We start from the raw sequence: 26,764 nt of genomic DNA, 5'->3' as shown, positions 1-26,764 counted from the left end.
AGCCCAATGAATGGGACAGAGAATTATGAGAAAAGCACCACCTACAAATATAAAGCAGCTATTCTGGCCAGGCGCGATGGCTCACACCTGTAATCCCAGCACTTTGGGAGGCTGAGGTGGGCAGATCAGGAGGTCAAGAGATCGAGACCATCCTGGCCAACATGGTGAAACCCCATCTCTACTAAAAAATACAAAAATTAGCTGGGTGTGGTGGCGTCTGCCTGTAGTCCCAGCTACTAAGGAGGCTGAGGCAGGAGAATTGCTTGAACCCAGGAGGCGGAGATTGCAGTGAGCTGAGATTGTGCCACTGTACTCCAACATCGCACCTGGTGACAGAGCAAGACTCTGTCTCAAAAAATAAAAAATAAAGCAGCTATTCCTCTCCTAAGATGGAACTGTTTGTTATAATAAGTTTATATTCATTATGCTATCAACATGGCATAGATGGACAAAGGAGAGCATAAAATGCAATCTAGCTAATTCCCTCTCATTGTTACTCTAATTCAAAGGGCAAATATGACTCATTATTATTGGCTTTGTTTTAAACATTAAAATTCAAATGATGAGGCCACTTAAGCAGTCATGTTTCAATGGTTAGGTTCGTAACACGGTGCAGGAGGATGAAGCAATAGCAAAAGTCAAAGCTGAAGAAACCCAAGCAATAGCTGATGATGCTCAAAGAGATCTTGACGAGGCATTACCCGCACTTGATGCTGCCAATAAAGCACTGGATTCCTTAGATAAGGCAGATATATCTGAGATCAGAGTTTTTACAAAGCCCCCAGTTTTGGTCATGACTGTAATGGAAGCAATCTCCATTCTCTTGAATGCCAAGTGAGTAATTCAGAATCATGTATTGCCACGATACCTGGTGAGAGTTCTTTACTGTTTTCCTTCATGTTAATTCATATCTTCATTCCCTTCTCCACCCTCTCATTGTTTCAGTTGGTCATTCAATAAATTGATTTAAGGAGTATTTTCTTCCCCAACATCTATTTTGTACTAGATGATGGAAGATAAGTTTTCCTCTACAAGATATACACAGGCTAGTGGGAAGATAGATATGAAAACTAGTAATTTCATTACAATATGAGAGTTGTATAGTATTGGGAGTGCTGAGAAAAGAGTGCCTAAGTCCAGCTGGGGATATGCAAGCAGGTTTTTTGGAAAGTGATGCTCAGTGGGACCATAGACAAGTCAGGAATGAGCTTTGATGTTCTTGGAATGTGATGGGGCTGGGCAGGAGGCCAGTGATTACATCATGAAAGGTCTTGAATGCTGCACTTGACACTTAAGATTTCATCTTGGAGAGATGTAGTTTTCAAACTTTCTTTAGCAATACCAACTTGTTTTCAATAAAATTATGTTATATGAACCTTTCTATGTAAAACTGAGCAAAGGGCTCAGAGCACCACACCACCACCAGGCCTCCAGGAGACAGGGCGGAGAGGTCACCACTGACTCTTAAACTGGTACCTCAGTAGGGCCCTTAGAGCTCTGCAGAACACAGATAGAGAGCTGTGGGCAGAAGGGACTGATAATCATTGAACATTTATTACCTAATCAGATTTTCATGGTAGAAAGATCAATCTGGCAAACGTTCAGAAGAGCAAAGTTCAAAGAGACATAAAGCCCAGTTAGAAAGCAATTGCAGTGTCCTGGCAGGAGATTTTAAGGGTGGGAACTATGACAAAGGAGGTAAAATGTGAGTGCCTACAGCATTTTAAAAATAAAAATATTGTTTCTATAATGGCTTACATTTCTAAAACTCCACAATTTTATAATTCTTTCTCTACCAAAGCTGGGTTGCAGGGAACGACCTTAGACACCCATTTTCATTTTGCCCCATGAATTAATTGTGGTGCACCTAACTACCAATTACCAGAATTATAGTACCAAGATTAAAACTACCTACTTATTGGGATAATATCATAATTCTCAAAGGAATACATTTCTTTCATTCTTATATTACTTAATTCCAGTGCTATTAATTTATCATGTCTGTCTTTCAGGCCTGATTGGCCGTCAGCAAAGCAACTTCTTGGTGACTCTAACTTTCTGAAAAGGCTTTTAGAATACGATAAGGAGAACATAAAGCCTCAGATATTGGCAAAGCTTCAAAAGTATATTAATAATCCTGATTTTGTGCCTGAAAAAGTGGAGAAAGTGTCCAAAGCATGTAAATCTTTGTGCATGTGGGTACGAGCTATGGATTTGTACTCTCGAATGGTCAAGGAAGTCGAACTGAAAAGACAAAAGCTCCGTGCTGCACAGGTACATTGTCCAGATTGTGATATTTTATAGAATTGAAGGCCATTATCGCCAATCATTCAAGTTCTGTATATAGTGTTACTGTGGTCCTACACAATATAGACAGTGACAGAAACTTTTGGAAATTAGCTTTTGTTTTAAACGAGAGCTGGCAATATTCTCTCAGAAATTACCTCTGAAATCAGCCTTCTTTCAGCCTAAGAGGAACATGAGTTCCTCAGTATATTCATCTGAGAAAAGAGAATTAGATCTATTATTTGTTAAGGTACTTTTTAGCTCAAGCATCTGATGGTCTATATTTCCCTTTTCTAAATACTTCCACGCTTGATGGTGTCATCCGAGGTTTTAGAAGCAGCTTAACCCTGCCATCAGTTGTGAGGCCCTTCATCTTCCCAAGAAGAAAAAAGAATGATCATTTAGTAGACAGGTTACTGAAAAGAACTGTGGCTATAGAGCAGGGATTGGCAAACTTTTTCTAGAAAGACCCAAATAATAAGTATGTTATGCATTACAGACTATGTGGTCTCTGCTGCGAACACTCAGCTCTGCTGTTGCAGCACAAAAACAGTCATTGACAATATATAAATGAATAAGCATGACTGTGTTCCAATGTAACTTTATTTATTGACACTGGAATTCAAATTTCACACAATTATCACATTTCACAAAATATTATTCTTTTAAAAAATTTTCTAATTATTTAAAAATGTAAAAACCATTCTTAGCTTGCAGACTGTACAAAAACAGGCAGCAGACTAGATGTGACCTGCAGGCCATAGTTTGCAGGCCTCTGATGTGGATAACTAGTTAGGAAATATTAATTTCCACTATTGCATGAATATTTAATTTGTTGCATCATTTAAAATTAATAATCCATTGTGGTAACTGATTCATCCTAAATGCTTGGTACACCTGTTTCTTTATTATGATTTATTTTGTTAGACCTTTTTATTGATTTTGTTTTGTTTTATTTACTTCTGTTCTGGTATTTTACTTTAATTTATATTTGTTTCAACTTTATATATCATGTCAAAGTCTTTTTGGACCTGAAAAGAGGAACATATGTAAATTTTTTAAGATCTGTATTATTAATGGGCAAATTCAGCCTTCTTTTGGGGCCTTTTCTTAAACAGTTGCTTGATCTTATTAGGCTGAACTTGACATTACTGTGGCTACCCTGAGAGAAAAGCAAGCATTATTAAGACAAGTGGAAAATCAAATAAAGGCCTTACAAGATGAATATGACAAAAGTATAAATGAAAAAGAAAGTCTGGGTAAGTATCTCATAGAATTTACATTGGCCAGGAAATGTCTGATTTTCAAAAATAGCAAGAACTTTTAGTCAGTCAGACTTCAGCTTTTATCCAACATATACAGTGTATTTCCGTTAGCCTTCTAGTATCAAATAAGAACTCATATGTTTTATATATTCAGCATCCTTTACCCGAACAAGCCTTACTGGAGCATGTTACATTAAAACACAAAATAGTGTGTGAATTTGACCCAGAAACTAAATACTACAAGGGCATAGAAAGCCTCAGCCAGAGTAATAGAGTATCGAAAAAGAGCTCTCAATATGGAAGAGGCAAACTTAGACTTGGTTCCGAAATGGGAATGAACGCTGAATTGGTGTGAGGTTTCATAGAGATGTATTGACATCATTGGCTAAAAATACTAATTCTGCTATAAAAAGAAGCAGGTAAATAAGCTTTTAATATTTTACAAAAATATTGAATAATATAATCTGATTTTCTTAAAATTTTCTAGCAAAGACCATGGCCCTGACAAAAGCACGTCTAGTACGTGCTGGAAAGCTGATGGCTGCATTAGAAGATGAGCACGTTCGATGGGAAGAAAGCATACAGAAGTTTGAGGAAGAAGTATCAAATATCACTGGGAACGTGTTTATAGCAGCAGCTTGTGTGGCCTACTGTGGGGCTTTCACAGCCCAGTACAGGCAGTCAGTGAGTAACCCTACTTTCTGTAAGGAGGATAGGAAGAAGCTGAAACTGGAACCAGGGCTGGTTTATTTTTCTGAATTCGCATGGAGGCTGTCCACTATAGAGGTTCTTCATGGCAGAATTTCTTTATATATTTCAGCCCTCCATTCCACCTTCAGCCCGTGTTGGTCTACCCCTAGACTTTGCTTCACACATTCCTCCCTTTCCTTCTCTTGTCTTAGAAGCTATTCATATTCATCGTTTACACAACTCGGAAACCTGGGGGAAGGAAAAGGGACAGTGAGTCCCCCTGCCGCCCTTGTGATCAGAAGTGGTATGTAAAGCTAGCCTGGATGAGATGTTCTCAATTGGTGAAACTGCAACAGAAGGCCAGTCAACAGAAAGTGGAAGGCAGGACAGGAGGAATCTGTGCTTACTTAGGCTTTTATCTCTATAAGAAAGAAAGCCTCTCATTTATCAGAAAATAGAAGTTTCATCTACATGCATTTTCCAGGAAATGAAATTATTTGAATGGATTTTACAGTCATTTTTTTTTTTAAATGTCTTCCTGAAAATGTTTACCCTTGTCCTTGAGTTATAAAACCTAATATAGGACTCTCATATAGAGTCTCCAGGAGCTCTAAGGTCTTGGGGTGCCATATTTCTCACTGGAGCCAATTATGCATTTTGGGGACAGACAGTTCTCTGTTGTGCATGACTGCACCACTCATTGAAGGAGGTCAGATGCTAACATCCCTTTCCCTCATCTACTGATTGCTTGTCCACCCTCAGTCATTGTGATAACCCTAAACTTCTCCACATGCTTTCACAGTCTCCCAACAGGGAAAATACAAACCTGGTTGAAAACCCAGTCATTTACACGAGACAACTGAGGTCCAAATGGGGTAATGATGTTTCCAAAGTCACATCTAACTAATGGTATGGTTAGAGTACCTGGATCTCCTGATTTTAGTCTGCTTCCTGTGTCCCATGCTCTGATGCCAGCATGCCTGTGGAGACAGGGAGGGCTTATCTCTTTAGGCACTGACTTACCGCTGCCCACCACATTTTGCATGTGCCCTCATTTACTGATTGTTCCTGACTCTACTCAAGTAAGCCTTCCCCCTTCTACAGCTTATAGAGTGTTGGATCCAGGACTGTCAGTCTCTGGAGATCCCAATCAACCCTTCCTTCAGTCTCATTAACATTCTTGGAGATCCCTATGAGATACAGCAGTGGAACACTGATGGGCTGCCCCGTGACTTGACGTCAACAGAAAACGGCATTTTGGTTACTCAAGCCAGATGATGGCCTTTGATGATTGATCCCCAAGATCAGGTGTGTAGCAAATGTTTACGAGAGTGGTCTTTTGGTTCTGCTTAATGTTGAGCTATCTATTAAAAATTATAAAAGTGGATTTTAATATACTTGGAGACTTAGATTTAACATACATGGAGATTTAGACCCAGACGAGAGTGTAAAAGTCCTCTAATCCAAGTCCTTCATTTTGTGGGTGAGAAACTAAGAAAGAAAGAGTTGAAGTGCTCTGATACTTGATTTTGATTGATTTTGTTTAGGGGACTGACCATTCGTTTTTTGTTTTCTGTTAGGACAGAAATCCACAGGTCTTCATTCTTCTGTAGTCCTTGTTCCTAAAAGGTCTGAGGAATGAGAATGAAGTCAGGGTATGATAGAATTTTAGGCCAAGCCTGACTGGAATTTACATTCTCCAGCATCCTTTTGTGACTCCCTAAGTTCATGGATCAGGTCATACTAAATAGGGTTTGGAAAAGGGAGGCACCGTGGAAGCAAGGGAGACAAACTTGAATACCACAGTCATGACCTCTGTTCCCAGATGACTCTTTTCTTTACTTTTTCCAAATCTGAACAAAGAGAAGAGTCCCAAACATTGGGCTTGAAAGATATCTTTATTGCCAGGGGCAGTAGGGGCAGTATAGTATACATATTTCAAATTTGTTTCTAGATTGAATAACATTTCCACCCTTTCTTCTAAAGCTTTTGCTTTCTCACCATTTATTATGCCCTGAAGCAAATATTCTGCTCTGTGTTTTTCCAAACAGGCAAACCGTTGGATAAGGAACAAGGAAAGCAAAAGTGGTTTAAAGATCATTAAGCTTACAGATAGTAATTACTTACAAATACTCGAGAATTCAATCCGACTTGGTTTACCTGTCTTACTGGAAGAGGTTTGCTTTTCACTGTCTTTTCTCATGTTAGTTCCCAACTTTCAAGTCATACATGGAATTCTATACAGGCCACATCCCCTCATGCTAAAAACACCAGTCAACTCCATTTTCAAATTGGTAACAATACATTATCATATTGCAAGGGGAGTGGGAGGGAGGATCTGTTGACTTTCAGACATGGTTTTGGTGTTAAGAGGGCTGGTCTCTGTTTCCTGACACTGCTATTTCACAGGCCTCATTATGGTCCTTGATGGTGAGCTTCTCTGAAAATTCACAACAGTAGTGCAGTTCAGGATTATGTACCTACACTAATGACGTAAAGCCAGTAAAATATTCTAGAGGGTATAAAGATTATGCTTTACCTGGGCATAGCTCAGAATTGGATTAAGTGAATTAGATAAGAATGAACTTTTGTTAAAAAAAAAAAAAAGAAAGAAAGAAAGAGAAAAGGGAGGGCAGTGTTGTTTGTTGAGTCTAGGTGCTCCATTTCTATGGCTATCATTGCAAGAATGGATGTTTTTTAAACTGTTCCCTCATTCCAACATTATTTGAGAAACAGTGACAAACAATATAGATGTGGTTTCTATCCTCAGTAGCTTACAATTGAGGTGGGGTCAGAGATAGTAGACAGAGAAAGAAAAAGAGAAGAAATGAGAGAGGGAGAGAAAGAAAACTTGTGATGAGAGCTTTGAAAGGGCAAAAGGAGGGGGCTGGGATAGTCACCAAGGGATAGACCACTAAGGCTGGTCTGACTTAGATATGTGGCTAAAGGGAGTAATTTAAGCTGTGACCTGCGTGATGAGCTCAACCATATGACAGGCTTAGAGAGAAGGGCTTCCCAGGCAAAGGGAACAGCATGTGCAAAGGCCCTGGGCACAAAAGAAATTGACTGATTTTCCTATAAGTAAGAAAAAAATGAGTGAACAAAAGCATGGGCTATGAGTTAAGTCTCAGTTTAAGCATGCCTAGGAGTATCTCTGCTTCAGCAGAAAGACGGAAAGCTCAAAAAGACCATAGACCAGGGCAGTTTAGCTGCAGCAGCTGCACGATGACTAGGAATTGTAATTAATTTGTTAGCATTAACTAATATTTATTGCATGTTCATTCCATGCCAGACTCTGTTCTCAGTGTTTTATGTATATTAACTCATTAATCCTCACTGCCGCGTCACAAGATAGTTACTATTGTTATCCCATTTTGTCAATGAAGAAACTGAGGCCTAGAAGGGTCACATAAACTATCCAATCAGCCTTGCCTGCCTAGCAAATCCACAAGTTACACTCTTCCCAACTCAAGCCACAAAGAGCACAAGGGGCCTCAGTGTGACTAAGCTTGGCCTTAACCAACACGAGGGTGGTTCTGTAATGGATCCCAGTCACAGGAGAGGGTAAAGTCTTTGGAAATCTTTGGCACAGGTATTTTAGCCCCAAACTGGACTCCTGAACTCAGGTTTACTTCATGACACAGGAGGTCCTGAGGGACTTTCCTCTTTCATGGCAGCGGACAAAAGGTTTTCTGTGATGTTTGACCTCTGGATGGAAGAGTCTTTTAACTATAGCAGAGTGCTCTTGGGAGAGGGGGTGGGCCTTTGTCAGGGCTCCGGCCAGGAACAGGACACTCTAACCGGTTCTTCCAGACTTTCTGTGCCTTAGGGTCATCAGCATTATACCCCTAGCTGCTTTCTACATTTGCTAGGGTGGTATATTCAAACTGTCTCCACCCATTCATGGGTATGAAATCAGTTTAGGCCATCTCAATCAACATATTCAAATGAAATAGAATTTTTTTAACCCAAAATTATATTGAATACGGGTAAATCTTATCTCATAAACTTTTGTTTGAAGAATTTACATGTATGGGTACCATGTCACAATGTGAAATAAATTTGTTACTATGGATGACAGTCAAATATTTAAAGCCCCTGAGCCATGGGACCCCCTCACATGCGTCCTGACATAAAGATGTTTCTGATGAGATCCCTGGGCAATGTCTGCATACTCACATTCCTACCAACAGTCAGATTCACTTTGAAGAAAAAGGCATAACTATCATGTAGAATAGGCATTCACAGACACTTTTTCTGTAGAGAGCCAAGGAGTAAATATTTCAGTTTTTGCAGGCTTCATGCAGTCTCTGTGCATATTCTTTTTTGTTTTGGTGTAGTGTTTTTTTGTTTATATGTTTTTACAATCCTTAAAAAAGGTTAAAAACATTCATAGCTCAAGAGTCATAGAAAAATGGCCACAGGGCCAGATTTGGCCTGCAGGCTGTCAATTGCCAGTCCCTGGTTTTAAACAACCATGAAAATGAACAGATCTTCATTTGTATGGGGCTTGTTGAAGTCCAACCTGCAGTTACTTAATCTACCCAGCTTCTCTCTTCTTCCCATGGAAATGAATAGTGTATAAGATTAATCTAAATAGATGTATTGCCTTCAGATGCTCTTATTTCCTTAGATTGCTAATAAAATGCTCACTGGAAAATAGGTACTGTTAGAGGTAGTGTGAGGATGTTAATAAATATCCATCAGATCACTGAAAAATTGTTCATTCACAATACATTTTGAGGCCTAAGGAATTTTGTGAAGTTGATGCTATCCATTTTAATTGCTTCTTTTTGTATTGTCCTGTTTTAATTTCTAAGCTTAAGGAAACCTTGGATCCAGCTCTAGAACCCATCCTTTTGAAACAAATTTTTATCAGTGGTGGCCGGCTACTTATCCGTCTTGGAGACTCAGACATTGATTATGACAAAAACTTTAGGTTCTATATGACAACCAAACTGCAAAATCCCCACTATCTGCCTGAGGTATGAACTGCTGGTCTGGAATTCTCAACTGTTTATCATGATGTGATGAGTCTGAAGTTTGATGGGCCCCCACCTGGAAGGAAATCTCTCCCCCATTCTCCCTCATCTCCTATACACATCCTCCACTCTTGCTTCTCTTCTGAGTTTTTATTCTGATTCCAATCACCCTTGTCATCACCATCTAGTTAGGTTGCAAGCCCCTGCCCACCGGGGCCCAGGCCAATGCTGTGTGTCTCCCCACTTCGCACCTCTCCAGTGCCCTCGCCATCTCCCTCCTGGTCCACAGCCACTCCTCCTAAGCACAAGGCACCTCCCTTCTAAACTCTCTCTTCCCTCCTTTGGCAAAGACTGCTTTGTTCCTGTTATTATGACTAATAAATGAATCAGAGCTTAATTGAGAGTCCATGGGGCTGGGGTGAAGGGAGGAGGAGGTGTCATTGTTTAAATGTGCAAATGCCTACAGCATATATGCCCAAATAAAGAGGTCACCTATTTGAAAACTCTAGGAGCAAAACAACATTAGAGAATCATGATCCAGTGGTCCAATGTCAATACTTAGAGTTATGGGTGGTGGGGGCATCTTGTCCCCTTCACATGCTCTTAGATTCTTTGAGAGGAACTGTGTGAGCTCCACTCCCTATACATGTCCCTGAGACTCAGTAGACTCTAGAAGAACCCCCTCCTCTAGTACTACAATGTCCAAGATAGTTGCAACAGAAATGAAGACAGCTGGGAATCCATTGCCCCTCCCACAGAGCTCCCACAAGGCTCCACCTGGCCACAACTCCCACCCCACGTGCCCAGGTCCTGCCCCAGCTCCAGGCACATCTGCACACTCTGCAGGCTCTTACCTAGACGAGGAACTTGACCTCAGAACTTTACTTCTTCACAACCACCACCCTCCCAAAAATATCCTTTCCAAAGAGTGTCACTCCATTCCATTCCAAATATATATTCCATTCCAAGGAGTGTCACTTTCCAAAGGCTGACACACACACACATATATATACATATATATGTTACTCTTTCTGTTTCCAATACACTATTCCAAAGAGACTCACTTTCCTTTTAGCTATTGAATTGCTCATAGCTATTTGTCTTCACCAGATATGTTCAGGTTGAATGAAATTGGCACATTTCTTGAATAAGATGGGGAAATATCATTGAAAGTTTAAGTTAGGATTTTCCTTGTCAGCCTCGAGGAGTGTAATTACACAGCCACTGCCAGGGCTTATGTCCCAAGTCCCATTTCAGAGTTTAGAAAAGTGACCAACATTACCAGAGGCTGGGAAGAAGAATGGAGAGAGGCAGTAAGGTAGGGATAGTTAATGGAGACAAAAATATAGTTAGATAGAAAAAGTAAGATTTAGCATATAATAGTTCAACAGAATGACTACAGTCAACAATAATGTATTGTACATTTTTAAATAACTAAAAGAGCATAATTAGAATGTTTTTAACTCGAAGAAATGATAAATGCTTGAGGTGATAGAGACTGCCCGCAAAAAAGAACTGTAACCAACATGCCAGCTTTCAATGTATGATTTCTGAATATTTGACTTTTGAGAGGTTATATTGCCCACAAGACCCAAGCCTAGCTCTGTGACAGGGGGCAAATTATCACATTTTCAGGATCCTCAAGTCAATCATCTCTAAAAGGAGATCAATCCTACTTCAAGGATTTTGTAATGTGGTAAATATTATAAAATTACAATATGTAATACATATTACAAAATCCTTCAGATGCAATGTATTCATTCACACACTCTAGTTATACTTACTAGTTTTTGCTATTGACTTATCAACTGATGTCAGAATATATTTTAGTAATATTTTTATTAAAATATTAGACAAAGCATGTAAAGTTTTATTTATCAATAATAGCTTCTTTCAAGCAGATACATTGTATCATAAGTAACTAAGTGATTTTATTACCTCATTTAGTTCTCTCAGCTACCCTATGAGTTGTTAATATAATTATCCAAATTTTTTAATATCAGAAACTAAAGCTTAGCACAAATGAGTGGCTCATCCAAGATCACACAGTCACTAAAGGGTGCAGCTCAAATTTGAACCCAAGCCATTGATTCCAAAATACTGCTTTTCATCCTTTGCTGGCTCACCTTTCTGTAAAACACCATGTAGGATTCTATAACTGGTGTTTCAGGAACAAGATTGTAATTCATACTGGCAGGGAAAAACATATGAGGATTTTATAAGCTACATTACACCAAAAGTATGTGTGGGGGTAAGTGTGTGTGCAGTTAGACCTGAGATACATCCACCTGGGTAGTAATGAGCTGTGTTCTAATAAAGAAAGGTATTATATTAGTTTGCACTTAAGCATTTTTATGCACTCTGTGCTTCTCTTCCAGGTATGCATTAAAGTTACCATTATCAATTTCACTGTAACAAAATCAGGTCTGGAGGATCAGTTGTTAAGGTAAAAAAAAAAAAAATGGAAACTGGGGGGAGGGGAGAGGGTGTCATGGGTTTCCTAAATATTTTGTTTGGAAATACTGACAAAGAAAATTTTCTGCTGTGTAAAAGTACTATACATGAACCCATAATCAAAAAAAAATACAAGTAAATGGCCAAGTTCTTTAATATTTATGTAGCTGCTCATGGCAGCTGATCTTGCCCACTGTCTTCTCAAGGACAACAACGATAGACCCTTAATTCCCCCCAACTGTTAGAACCAGGCTGGCAGCCATGCCCTGCCTCTTCCCTTCACTAGGATTTCCAGCTTGAGCAAGTGAATAAACTCAGTCTTTCTGTTGTTCCTAGAAATGCACTGGTCCATATCTGTGAAAAAGCAGCTACTCCAAATACATTTGTTCCTGCTTCACTGGTCTTTAGGTGTTTTCTTAGTGTATTTAACTGTCCACTTCAAATATATATATATAATACACACCTATATATGCATATTTTATATATATTTTATATGCATATATAGGTGTGTATTAAATATATATAATATGTATATAATAATGTGTGTTATATAATATATAAAATATATGTATAATGCACACATATATATTATATAATATATATATAATACACACATATATATGCATATATATAAAATATATATAATACACATATATATATCCTTTCTTAGTGTACTCTGTATGTGATTAGATCCCTATTTCCTGACTATCGGATTATGAGTTGTTAATATTAATCATCAGAATTAGCCAAGAGGTTCAGGAGAAAAACTTTTAAAATATTTATTAAAATAATAGCATTGAGGTTGATTCAAAATTAATTTTATATTTAATATATATTTAACCAACACATATGTACACATATGTATGTATATAGGAATACATATATATGTATTTTCAGTCACTCTAAAGAAACATATAATTTAGACCCATGTTCAAAAAAGTATCTCTTATATTCAAGTCAAGATCATCCTGACTTACCCTTGTTGTCACTAATGAGCTTAAGTCTTGTTTCTCTAGTTTGTCTTAGGAATTATTCTGCCAGCTACTAACTTGCTTACCTTCCACTAGGTTAACTTCTTTCCAATTAAAGGTTATTTCACCATATTTTATGAATTTGTTGTAAGGACTTGGCTGAACATTTTGCATACCAGTTTATTCTTGTGCATAATTAAACTCAGCTATGTCACTAAGCTGCCAGCATGTTAGGCTGCCTGGGACAAGAAGAAGTGCCCTGATCAGAGCATGGGAAATGCTGGGACTCAGTCATGGGGTGCATAATCTCCCTGCTATTTCTCCTAGATTGATGGCATTGAAAGAGGAAGCTAACAGCCCAAAGCCAGGGTGAGGATAGATCTGGGTCTGCCTGTGTTCTGACAGGCTGTCACCTATTTCAGTTGTCCTCTACTCTGCTGAGCTCCTGGACAGGCAGAGATACTCATTGTGCTCAGTTGCTCATTACAGTTTTCCTCAGATCCTCTCAATTTTGAACACCACAGTTCACCTCCCTGCCTCCTGGAGAATGCCAACCACAATGCCTTAGTCTTTCTGGGGCAGCACCATTTTTCTTTTTTTTTTTCTATTATATTTTAAGTTCTGGGGTACATGTGCAGAACGTACAGGTTTGTTACATAAGTATACACATGCCATGGTGGTTTGCTGCATCCATCACCCCATCATCTACATTAGATATTTCTCCTAATGCTATCCCTTCCCTAGCCCCCCACACCCTGACAGGCCACGGTGTGTGATGTTCCCCTCCCCGTGTCCATGTGTTCTCACTGTTCAACACCCACTTAGGGGTAAGAACACGCATTGTTTGGTTTTCTGTTCTTGTGTAAGTTTGCTGAGAATGATAGTTTCCAGGTTCATCCATGTCCCTGCCAAGTACATGAACTCATCCTTTTTTATGGCTTCATAATATTCCATGGTGTATCTATGCCACATTTCCTTTATCCAGCCTATCATTGATGGGCATTTGGGTTGGTTCCAAGTCTTTGCTATTGTGAACAGTGCCACAATAAACATGTGTGCATGTGTCTTTATAATGTAATGATTTATAATCCTTTGGGTATATACCCAGTAATGGGATTGCTGGGTCAATGATATCTCTAGTTCTAGATCCTTGAGGAATCACCACACTGTCTTCCACAATGGTTGAACTAATTTACACTCCTATGAACAGTGTAAAAGCATTCCTGTTTCTCCACAACCTCTCCAGCATCTGTTGTCTCCTGATTTTTTAATGATCGCCATTCTAACTGGCGTGAGATGGTATCTCAATGTGGTTTTGATTTGCATTTCTCTCTTGACCAGTGATGATGAGCTTTTTCTCATATGTTTGTTGGCTGAACAAATAACTTCTTTGAGAGTGTCTTTTCATATCCTTCATCCACTTTTTGATAGGATTGTTTGTTTGTTTTTTTCTTGTAAAATTGGGTAAGTTCTTTGTAGATTCTGGATATTAGGCCTTTGTCAGATGGGTAGACTGCAAAAAATGTTTTCCTGTTCTCTTGATTGCCAGTTCACTCTAATGATAGTTTCTTTTGCTGTGCAGAAGCTCTTTAGTTTAATTGGATCTCATTTGTCTATTTTGACTTTTCTTGCCATTGCTTTTGGTGATTTAGTCATGAAGTCCTTGCCCATGCCTATGTCCTGAATCATATTGCCTGGGTTTTCTTCTAGGGTTTTTATGGTGTTGGCACTTATGTTTAAATCTTTAATACAGACCATTTTTCAACTTCAAGGAATTCCATTCAACCACTCAGATAGTCCACCTTCTTCTGTCTTCCTTTCTGTTTCCAGAAACTCTAACTTATCTCATAGACTTTCTTGGCAGGCCCTTTTGATTCTTAACTTATTGTTTCTCTCAAGCTGTTTCCTGAGCTCACCTTTATCTTAAAAATTCTTTAAACCCCTCTCTTACGAAAAACTTATTTAAACACTTGAATTTCAGGTTATGATTTTTAATATTCTTTATATAATAATTTCAAGGTATCTGAATTCAGCATGTACATAACGAGTAAATAATGGGTTGTTACTTGAGGCAGCATACTAGTAACAGCACATGCTCTGGAGCCAGCAGACCCAGGTACAAGCCCACCTTGGCCTCTCATAGCCATGTGATCTTAGGAAGTGACTCACTAGTGTCTGTTTGTTCATCTGCAAGCTGGGGGCGATAACCACAGTGCCCACCTTAGAGGGGCATTCGAAGGATTAATAGATAATCCACATAAAACTCTCAGCAAGGTGTGTGGCATAGAGTAGTGCTTAATAAAGATTAACTCTTGCAAATGGAGACTGGGAGCAAATTATGAAAGAACAAGTGAAGGGAGATACAAGTTCACATGTTTCTACAGAGATGAAGCTGGAGGTAAGGCTCCTTTTTCACACGCAATCAAAAATCATTTCACAGAGGTGGTGTGATTTCAGAACCTCCCATGTTGATACAGAAAGACTATCCCAGGCACCATAAATATTCCAGGCACCATTTTCATCTTGGCACAAGCAAGTGTTAGAGACAGAAACTGAATCAGAGAGATCAAGTGTTAAGCAGGTCTTCCTAAGAGATGAGCAGAAGGTATGGGAACTTCATAGCATGCATCTCTCAAATACAAAATGAAGAATCAGAACTAACATGTAGTTGAGTCATAAGCTACTGTGTAAACCTAGCAAAAGAGACATGTTTTGCATTCAGATTCAGCTATCAGCATTAATGCTCAGCTAAATAGTATTCAGAATAAGAATGCTTACAAACAGAGAAAGAAAAATAGAAGCAACTTTGGGGCAGAGACATAATTTAGGTATCTGAACTTTGGTTTTAGTGATGTGGTGCGACTTGAAAAACCCAAGTTGGAAGAACAAAGAATCAAGCTCATCATGAGGATTAACGCTGATAAAAACCAGTTGAAAACTATCGAAGAGAAAATTCTGAGAATGCTCTTCACCTCTGAAGGAAATATTCTGGACAATGAAGAACTTATTGACACACTCCAGGATTCAAAGGCAAGTAAAATATTTTTAGTATTTATAGAAAGTGTGTTACTTCAGAAGCTATAGCTACAGCCTTTGAGGGTCCTGCAAGAGCTTTTAAAGCAAGACGGGGGCCACACCGGGCTTCCATGGACACACAACAGGTCCTTCGTGTCGGGGCTCCTTGCCAACCAAAGAAACGTTGAGAAACTGTAGACCACTGCTCCTCTTGTCTTGTCCGCATTTCTTAAATAAAACACATAATGTAAAGAACTGGAACAAGATATAAATTGAAAGGAACAAAGACAGTAAACTTTTATATGAATGCCATCACCTGCAGGAAGCCTCTCTCTGATATTCCCAGTGGAAATTAACTTCCTCCTCCTCAGAACTTCTACAGTGTCTTATCTGAATCTCTAGTACAGCACTTGTCACTGTTTACCCTATGTCACAATTATGCAATTACATGGCCTATCTCTTCTGTTAGGTTGTTAAGTTCTATGCAGTGGGAATCTGTGAATAGTTCATTTTGATATTCCTTCTCCAAGGATTGCACACAGTGGTTGCACATAATTGTTACTCAACAAAAATGTGTTGATAGTAAGATGAAGTTTTACATTAAACTTCTTCAGTAAATTGTTTCTCAGATTCAAACCATCATTTAAGGAGTGTATACTAAGAACACAGCTTTCAAAATGATTTTCATACATTTGTGAGAAACAAAATAATCTACTGAAAAACAAAAATCCCTTTGTCTTTATTAAGCCAGAAGCACATAGGTTTTTTTTTTTGCTTTTGTTGACCTAAAAACTGGTTGACTGCTTTATGTCATACAGTCCCTTGAGATTGCAATATCAAAACAGCAACTGGGCAGAGCCCACGGCAGCTCACCAATGCTTCTGCTGGCAGACTATGACTAGGATACCTCCTTGCTGAGCAGGGCATCTCTGAAAAAAGGCAGCAGCATATCAGGAACTTATAAATAAAGCCCCACCTTCCCAGGACAGAGCACCTGAGAAAAAAAGGCAGTTATGAGTTCTGCTGCAGCAGACTTAAATGTACCTGCCCAACAGCTCTGAATGGAACAACATAGCTCATAGCTCAGCACTTTAGCTCCTAAAAGGGACAGACTGTCTCCCCAAGCAGCTCCCCAAGGCATATATCCAAAGAGACACCTCATAAAGGAGAGCTCAGGCTGACATCTTGCAGGTATCCTTCTGGGACAAAGATAACAGAAGAAGAAACTGGCAGCAACCCTTACTGTTCTACAGCCACCACGGGTGATCCCCAAGCAAGCAAGGTCTGGAGTGGACCTCCAGCAGTCCTACAGCAGAGGAGCTTGACTGTTAGAAGCAAAACTAAAAAACGGAAATAAATAACTTCATCATCAACAAAAAGGACATCCACTCAGAGACCTCTTCCGAAAGTTACCAACTACAAAGACCACAGGTAGATAAAACCACAAAGATGTGAAGAAACCAGTGCAAAAAGGATGAAAACACCCAAAACCAAAATGCTTCCCCTCCTCCAAGGGATCACAACTCCTCACCAGCAAGGGGACAAGGCTGGATAGAGAATTAGTCTGATGAATTGACAGAAACAAGCTTCAGAAAGTGGGTAATAACAAACTTCTCTGAGCTAAACAAACATGTTCTAACCCAATGCAAAGAAACTAAGAACCTTGAAAAAAGGTTTGACAAAATGCTAATGATGATAAACAGCTTAGAGAAGAGTATAAATGAATTGATGGAGCTGAAAAACACAACACGAGAACTTCGAAAGCCCCAAGTTTCAATAGCCAAATCAACCAAGCAGAAGAAAGGATATCAGAAATTGAAGATCACCTCAATGAAATAGAACAAGAAGGCAAGATTAGAGAAAAAAGAGTGAAAAGAAATGAACAAAGCCTCCAAGAAATATGGGATTATGTGAAAAGACCTAATCTGCATTTGACAGGTGTACCTGAATGTGATGGAGAGAATGAATCCAAGCTGAAAAACACTCTTCAGGTTATTATCCAGGAGAACTTCACAACCTAACAAGACAGGCCAATATTCAAGTCCAGGAAATACAGAGAACACCACAAAGATATTCCTCAAGAAGAGCAACCCCAAGGCACATAATCGTCAGATTCACCAGGGTTGAAATAAATGAAAAAATGCTAAGCGCAGCCAGAGAGAAAGGTCAGGTTACCCACAAAGGGAAGCCCATCAGACTCACAGCAGATCTCTCGGCAGAAACCCTACAGGCCAGAAGAGTGTAGGCCAGTATTCAACATCCTTAAAGAAAATAACTTTCAACCTAGAATTTCATGTCCAGCCAAACTAAGCTTCATACACAGAGAAGAAATAAAATCCTTTATGAACATGCAATTGCTCAGAGATTTCATCATCACTGGGCCTGCCTTACAAGAGCTCCTGAAAGAAGCACTAAGCATACAAAGGAACAATCATTACCAGACACTCCAAAAATTGACCAAATCGTAAAGAGCATCAACACAATGAAGAAACTGCATCAATTAATGGGCAAAACAACCAGCTAGCATCAAAATGGCAGGATCAAATTCACACATAACAATATTAACCTTAAATGTAAATGGGCTAAATGCCCCAATCAAAGACACAGACTGGCAAATTGGATAAAAAATCAAAACCCATCAGCATACTGTATCCAGGAAACCCACCTCACATGCAATGATGCACATAGGCTCAAAATAAAGGGATGGAGGAAGATTTACCAAGCAAATGGAGATCAAAAAAAAAGCAGGAATTGCAATCCTAGTCTCTGATAAAATAGACTTTAAACCAACAAAGATCAAAAGAGACAAAAGGGCATTACATAATGGTAAAAGGATCAATGCAACAAACAGACCTAATGATCCTAAATATATATGCACCCAATACAGGAGCACCTAATTACATAAAGCAAGTTCCTAACAACCTGCAAAGAGACTTAGACTTCCACACAATGTTAGTGGGAAACCTTGACATTCCACTGTCAATATTAGATGGATCAACAAGACAGAAAATTAACAAGGATATGCAGGACTTGAACTCAGATCTGGACCAAGCAAACCTGATAGACATCTACAGAACTCTCCACCCCATTCTTCTGAGCACCACATCATACCTACTCTAAAATTGACCACATAATTGGATGTAAATCACTCCTCAGCAAATACCAAAGAACAGAAATCATAACAAACAGTCTCTCAGACCACGGTGCAATCAAATTAGAACTCAGGATTAAGAAACTAACTAGAACCGCACAACTTCATGGAAACTGAACAGCTGGCTCTTGAATGTTGACTGGATAAACAGTGAAATGAAGGCAGAAATAAAGATGTTATTCGAAACCAACGAGATCGAATATACAACGGACCAGAATCCCTGGAACACATTTAAACCAATATCTAGAGGAAAATTTGTAGCAATAAATGCCCACATGAGAAGCAAGGAAAAGAACAAAGCAGAACTGAAGGAGAATAGAGACACAAAAAACCCTTCAAAAAATCAATAAGTCTAGGACCTGGTTTTTCAAAAAGATCAACAAAAGAGACAGACCACTAGCCAGATTAATAAAAAAGAAAAGAGAGAATAATCAATACATGCAATAAAAAACAATAAAGAGGATATCACCACAGATCCCACAGAAATACAAACCATCATCAGAGATTATTACAAACAACTCTATGCACATGAACTAGTAAACCTGGAAGAAATGGATAAATTCCTGGACACTTGCATCCTCCCAAGACTAAACCAGGAAGAAGCTGAAACCCTGAATAGACCAATAACAAGGGCTGAAGTTGAGGCAGCAATTAATAGCCTACCACCCAAAAAAAGCCCAGGTTCAGATGGGTTCACAGCCGAATTCTACCAGACATACAAAGAGGAGATGATACCATTCCTTCTGAAACTATTCCAAACAATTCAAAAAGAGGGAATCCTTTCCAAATCATTTTATGAGACCAACATCATCCTGATACCAAAACCCGACAGAGGCTCAACAAGAAAAGAAAACTTCAGGCTAATATCCATGATTAACATAGATGCAAAAATCTTCAATAAAATACTGGCAAACCGATTGCAACAGTACATCAAAAAGCTTATCCACCATGATCAAGTAGGCTTCATCCCGGGGATGCAAGGCTGGTTCAACATATGCAAGTCAATAAACGTAATTCACCACATAAACAGAACCAAAGACAAAAACCACATGATTATCTCAATTGATGCAGAGAAGGCTTTTGACAAAATTCAACAGCCCTTTATGGTAAAAACCCTCAATAAACTGGGTATCAATGGAACGTATCTCAAAATAATAAAAGCTATTTATGACAAACTGACAGCCCATAACATACTGAATGGGCAAAAACTGGAAGCATTCCCTTTGAAATCTGGCACTAGACGGATGCCCTCTCTCACCACTCCTACTCAATATAGTATTGGAAGTTCTAGCCAGAGCAATCAGGCAAGAAAAAGAAATAAAGGGTATTCAAATAGGAAAGGAGGAAGTCAAATTGTCTCTATTTGCAGATGACATGATTGTATATCTAGAAGACCCCATCGTCTCAGCCCAGTATCTCCTGAAATTGATAAGCAACTTCAGCAAAGTCTCAGGATACAAAATCAATGTGCAAAAATCACAAGCAATCCTATACACCAATAACAGACTTAAAGAGAGCCAAATCAAGAATGAACTTCCATTCACAATTGCTACAAAGAGAATAAAATACCTAGGAATACAACTAACAAGGTACGTAAAGGACCTCTTCAAGGAGAACTACAAACCACTGCTCAACGAAATAAGAGAGGACACAAACAGATGGAGAAACATTCCATGTTCATGGTTAGGAAGAATCAATATCATGAAAATGGCCATACTGCCCAAAGTAATTTACAGATTCAACGCTATCCCCATCAAGCTACCAATGACCTTCTTCACAGAACTGTAAAAAATCACCTTAAACTTCATATGGAACCAAAGGAGAGCCCACATAGCCAAGTCAATTGTAAGCAAAAGGAACAAAGCGGGAGGCATCACACTACCAGACTTCAAACTATACTACAAGGCTACAGTAAGCAAAACAGCATGGTACTGGTAGCAAAACAGATATATAGACCAATGGAACAGAACAGAGGCCTCGGAGGCAACACAACACATCTACAACCATCTGATCTTTGACAAAGCTGACAAAAACAAGCAATGGGGAAAGGATTCCCTGTTTAATAAATGGTGTTGGGAAAACTGATAGCCATGTGCAGAAAGCAGAAACTGGACCCCTTCCTGACACCTTACACTAAAATTAACTCCAGATTGTTTAAAGACTTAAACATAAGACCTAACACCATAAAAACCCTAGAAGAAACCCTAGGCAAAACCATTCAGGACATAGGCGTAGGCAAGGACTTTATGACCAAAACACCAAAAGCATTGGCAACAAAAGCCAAAATAGACAAATGGGACCTAATCAAACTCCATAGCTTCTGCACAGCAAAAGAAACAATCATTAGAGTGAATTGGCAACCAACAGAATGGGAAAAAATTTTTGCAGTCTACCCATCTGACAAAGGGCTGATAATCCAGAATCTACAAAGAACTAAAACCGATTTACAAGAAAAAATCAAACAAGCTCATTCAAAAGTGGGCAAAGGATATGAACAGACACTTTACAAAAGAAAACATATTATGAGGCCAACAAACATATGAAAAAATGCTCATCATCACTGGTCATTAGAGAAATACAATCAAAACTACATTGAGATACCATCTCATGCCAGTTAGAATGGTGATCATTAAAAAATCAGGAGACAACAGATGCTGGAGAGGATGTGGAGAAATAGGAACACTTTTACACTATTGGTGGGAGTGTAATTGTGGAAGACAGTGTGGCGATTCCTCAAGGACCTAGAAATAGAAATTCCATTTGACCCAGCAATACCATTACTGGGTAAATATCCAAAGGATTATAAATTGTTCTACTATAAGGACACATGCACACGAATGTTCATTGCAGTACTATTTACAATAGCAAAGACCTGGAACCAACCCAAATGCCCATCAATGATAGACTGGACAGGGAAAATGTGGCACATATACATGGAATATTATGCAGCCATCAAAAACGATGAGTTCGTGTCCTTTGTAGGGACATGAATGAACCTGGAAACCATTATTCTCAGCAAACTGACACAAGAACAGAAAATCAAACACCACATGTTCTCACTCACAGGCAAGTGTTGAACAATGAGAACTCATGGACACAGGGAGGGGAGCATCACACACTGCGGTCTGTCAGGAGGAAATAGGGGAGGGACAGCGGGGGGTGGGAAGTTGGGGAGAGATAGCATGGGGAGAAATGCCAGATATAGGTGATGGCGAGGAAGGCAGCAGATCACACTGCCATGTGTCTACCTATGCAACAGTTGTGCATGTCCTTCACAGTACCCCAAAACCTAAAATGCAATAAAAAATATATTTTTTTTTGAAAGAGTAATTAATTAATTTAGAAAAAAAGAAAGAGAGAGAGAGACTGAAAGACACAGAGAAGGGAATCTTGGAAGGTCTATTGGCCAGAGGGCTCCCCAGACCCACAAACCCAAAGTGCAGAAAACCAAAAGACCCCGAAATCTTCTGTAACTCACTTAGGGTTATAATCCTCCACAAAAAACAGCTTCTATCCCACATGTCTGTACCTGGGAACACTATGTAAAGAATAAGAATATTAGTCACCCTTGTTATTCCAGGGAGGGATGTGGTGCCACTGCCTTCCAGCAACTCTCTACTCCATTCTTTTGGGCGTTTTCCTGGGTATCCCTTCTCTTTTCATACCTTCATTCATTGTGTGAGCCCTGGACTTCTCACAAAGAAGTTCAGGAGCAATTAGGAGTGCTGTGTTAGTGTTTGCATTGTAGGAGTAACTCAGATTGAGTCTCAGAAATGTGCTGTTCCTATGTTTTCAAAGCTACTTGTATTGCCTGTTGCCCTCTGCCTATTCTTAACACTAGAAGGAAGAAAGGTCAGCTTATTCAGGTCGCCAAGCCCTGAGACTCAGTCTTTCTACCTCGGGACCCCTTGCTGTAATCACCAACTCATTCTATCCTTATTTCTTCCCTAGACCTAACTGGATACATTCCAAAAGTCCCACTATTTTTCTGGAACAGATCCCTAAGAACTTGTTATTATATGTTTATTCAGATCACTTCTGGTGCCATTAAAACCAGGCTGGAAGAAGCAGAGTCCACTGAGCAGATGATCAATGTGGCTCGTGAGAAGTATCGTCCAGTGGCCACTCGAGGCTCTCTGATGTACTTTGTCATTGCAAGCCTCTCAGAAATAGATCCTATGTACCAGTACTCGTTAAAATACTTTAAACAGGTAAGTGTTTTCCTGTTGTTAATGAAAGTCATCTCTTTGGCTTCCATTACACCTGTTAAATTACTTCTTGCCTCACACAAGCCATGGGTCTAGTTATCAGGTAAAATCTTCCAGGTGCACGAATGATTCAACAGTGTTTCCAGCTAGGTGCAATGGCTCATACCTGTAATCCCAGCACTTTGGGAGGCCAAGGTGGGTGGATCACATGAGGTCAGAGGTTCAAGACCACCCTGGCCAACATGGGAAACCCCATCTCTACTAAAAATACAAAAATTATCCAGGTGTTGTGGCATGTGCCTGTAATCCCAGCTACTCAGGAGGCTGGGGCAGGAGAATTGCTTGAGCTCAGGAGGCGGAGGTTGCAGTAAGTGAAGATCATGCCACTGTACTCCAGCCTGGGCAACAGAGCGTGACTCTGTCTCAAAAAAAAAAAAAGAGTGGTTCCACCAGCCCTTCCAAAGATTCAGTTTTTAGAATAGAGTTATGGATTATTATATATATGTACATATAAAATTTAGAATATTTTTAAAGATTCGATTGCCTGATATGCACAGAACACTCTGGAGAGGAAGAGAAGAAGGCTGCTTTGCAAGTTTCATTTGCTCCTAACTTCCTCAACTAATTAGCATGCTTGTTTTCATTTAGGCCTGCCTTTCTCTCTTTTTTAAGAGTCACAGCTCAGTGCCATTTCTTCAGACATCCTCTGCAGTAATCTAGATTCCTTTCCACTGTTAGTGTTTCTGCTATATCTCAAGTCTGAACAGCATCGACCTTTACCAGATTGGTTTATGTATCTTTTATTTCCCAAACATTTTATGCAACAGCCTGTCCCTCTTCCTTCGCTGCACCCGCCTTTGATTTAGAGGGATCTTTCCTGTTCCTGCCCCACTTTCACCACATGACTATAAGACTCTCTTGTTTTATTTCAGTCTCTCTTCTTTAGCTCATATTCACAGTTGAATTTCATCTGCTGTCTCATGAGTAGGATGTTTTCACCCCTTATCCTCTGTAGCAGCATTCTTTTTTCTCCCAAAAGCAAATTCAATGCCACAAAGCTTCAGCAGGCAATGTCAATTTTGCTAAAGACTCCCAGGGGAGACAGAGAGTTTGCATTACTCACTACACAGCAACTGCATCAGAGGTTCTCTCCAGAGATTCACTCCAGAGGTTCTCTCAGGTGCCAGTGGCCTCCTCTCAGCCCACCCCACCATAGCCTCCCTGGCTCAGTCTCTTGGCAGTGCTGTCTCCTCTTCTGGGTAGAGCAGTTTAACTTGCTTTGACTTTTCTGTTCATCCATACTCATACCCTACCCATGACGCAACTCAGCCAACAAAGGCCTCTCCCTCCTTGCATGCCACTTGGTAGAAAACAGTGGAGAACTGTGAACATGATGCTCTTTCCCTGCAACATATCTTTATTTCCTGTTACATGGCCCTGGATAGTCAATGCTGGCTCACACACCTGGAAGCCAGGCCAGCCTAGGCCTAGTGTTTTCAAAACACTGTTCCACAGGCCTAGGTTCTAAATGAATTTTCACAGATATTTCCCATCAACACAATTCAGACTCTATAGTCTGGAATCCAAAGCCACATCCAGCCTGTCCCTGTTTCATCTCTCCAGTCACCTTTCTCATGACTCCTCTGCAATAGCCAAATTAATCTATTTACATTCCCAAGATTAACTGGATGCTTTTGTGTTTCTGACACTCCCTCTCTTTAGAATGCCTTCACTCCCAACCTAAATGCCACTTTCTCGAGCAAAACCTGCTGCTGGGGCTGCAAACATCTGGAAGCTGACTAGAATGGACATCCAAAATGTCTGGCTCACATGGCTGGGCTGTCACCCATGGCACCTGCAGTGGCCTCTTCATGTGGCTTGGGCTTCTCACTACGGGGCAACTGGGTTCCAAGAGGGCCTCTCCCCAAAGCAAACATCCAAAGAAACCAAGGTGGAAGCTCCAGGGCTTTTTCTGACCTAACCTTGAAGTTCATGCAACATCAATTCTGCTACAGTCTGTTGGTCAATCAAATCACTAGGATAGTCCAAGTTTGAGAGAAGGGGATTTAGACTCTACCTCTCAATGGGAGGAGGAATAGCAAACAGTTTCAGCAGTTTTTATCCAAAACATTTTATATGCTTCATATGCCATAATGTTAACCCACATTGTCTTGGGTGGTTGCCTTCTCTCTCCTGCTGGAATCTGAACTCCCAGGAGGCAAAAATGAAGCCTCACCCATCCCATATCCCCAATGGTGTGTAGCACCACATAACACTCATGAGTGTTTCGTGAAGAGTCTGTTTTGATCTCTGCATATAACGTTCCAGTAATTCTTACTGAATTTCCAGTATTCAAACAATTCTTATGACATTAGACCAAGCTTGGTTTTTCCTCTAGAGGTCTTATTTAGTACCCTTCATAATAGTTGGAGGTCCAGGAGCAATTTCCATTTCTAGGAAAGAATGGAAATGAGGAATTGAAGGAAATGGGAGTCATGTTGTTTAGATAGGCCTGGGCTGTCTTTCAACAAGATGTTCACTTTAGCAGCTTTTAAAAGCCATCTGTGCTGGGTTCAAACCTCAATTCCTAGAGACAAGGGTTTGGGTTCTCATATCTCTGCTCCCTTCCTTTAGTTAACAGGTATTAACCCAAGCAAAATAAGAATTACCAAATCCTTTAATGCCACCTAAATGACTTTTTGATAATACTTTTCTTATCCTGGGTGTTTTGGAATTTATGCTTTTCAGGGTTTTAAAATCTCCTTCAAAAAATAAAAATGAAGATATCCTAAAATATCTTGGGCCGAAAGTAAAAGTGATATAGGATGAATCATCAAAGCTCTGGAGTTTTATGGATTAGAAGGGAAATCAGAAATCCAAAACATATCTGTAGGTGACAGCCTTGGCCAGGATACCCTCTACCAAACCCATTTCACAGTGAAATTCTTTAGGGAATTTTGAGATTTCCCATGTTTTATTTTGGTACCATATTTATGACATATTCACTGGGCTTTAACCTCTATGCTTCTTAGCAGATTGTTAAAGAAGGCTGAACTCTCTTTTCTCCTGAATGTGTTAAAACAAAAATCTGTTACCCTTGTCAACCAAGCTTTCAGGAAAATTAACAAGGACTTTACAATAATTGTAGGCTTCCTCTAAGCCCTTTTAACTTTGGGGAATGGAGACCATTTTGTTGAGGAGACTGACACAGTCAGGCCATTTTCCATTTGTGCTCCATCTTATTTGTAGAAGGGGTGGGTAGGAAGGGCCTGTACAGCCTCAGCACAGTATTTCTAGGAATGAATAGAGGACACTTCTTGGCTCTGATCTGCTTTGGTCCTTAGCAGGCTTCCAGCTGCCAGTCTGTTCTGATCCATCTGCCCTCACCATGAATAATATATCTTGATCCCAGGGATTGGGCAGGTACTGCCTCACCTCCCACCTTTACCCCTCAGACTGTGGATCCTGAGACTGTAACCACATGCCCCTCAGGACCCTGATGGGACTTCCCCTGAGTTTCTGCTGCAAGACCCCCTTGCCCCATGACTTTCATGGAAGGCCACACATTCAGGCTTTGTTCAGCTTCCTCACACAGCTTGGGGCCTTTAGGAATTTTTTGATATCCCTTCCACTCCTCTTAGAAGTTGCAGAAAATGGGGAGGGCTACCTCAGGCCTAATCCTTCAATGCCACCATCTCTACTGCCTTCTATATCTTTATAATATGGGATAGTTTTGAATACC

General features: G+C 39.8%; 1 pseudogene; it reads left to right on the top strand.

Moving 5' to 3' along the window:
* Window positions 1-26,764, top strand: part of LOC110568659 (dynein axonemal heavy chain 6-like) — a 322,799-nt pseudogene that overhangs the window by 215,200 nt on the left and 80,835 nt on the right.

Source organism: Aotus nancymaae, unplaced genomic scaffold, assembly GCF_030222135.1.
Source record: "Aotus nancymaae isolate 86718 unplaced genomic scaffold, 86718_ANA_hifiasm-v0.15.2.pri h1tg000017l, whole genome shotgun sequence".
NCBI classification, from domain to species: Eukaryota; Metazoa; Chordata; class Mammalia; order Primates; family Aotidae; genus Aotus; species Aotus nancymaae.
Note: the sequence above shows the minus strand (reverse complement) of the source record. Positions and strands in the feature narration are given on the sequence as shown.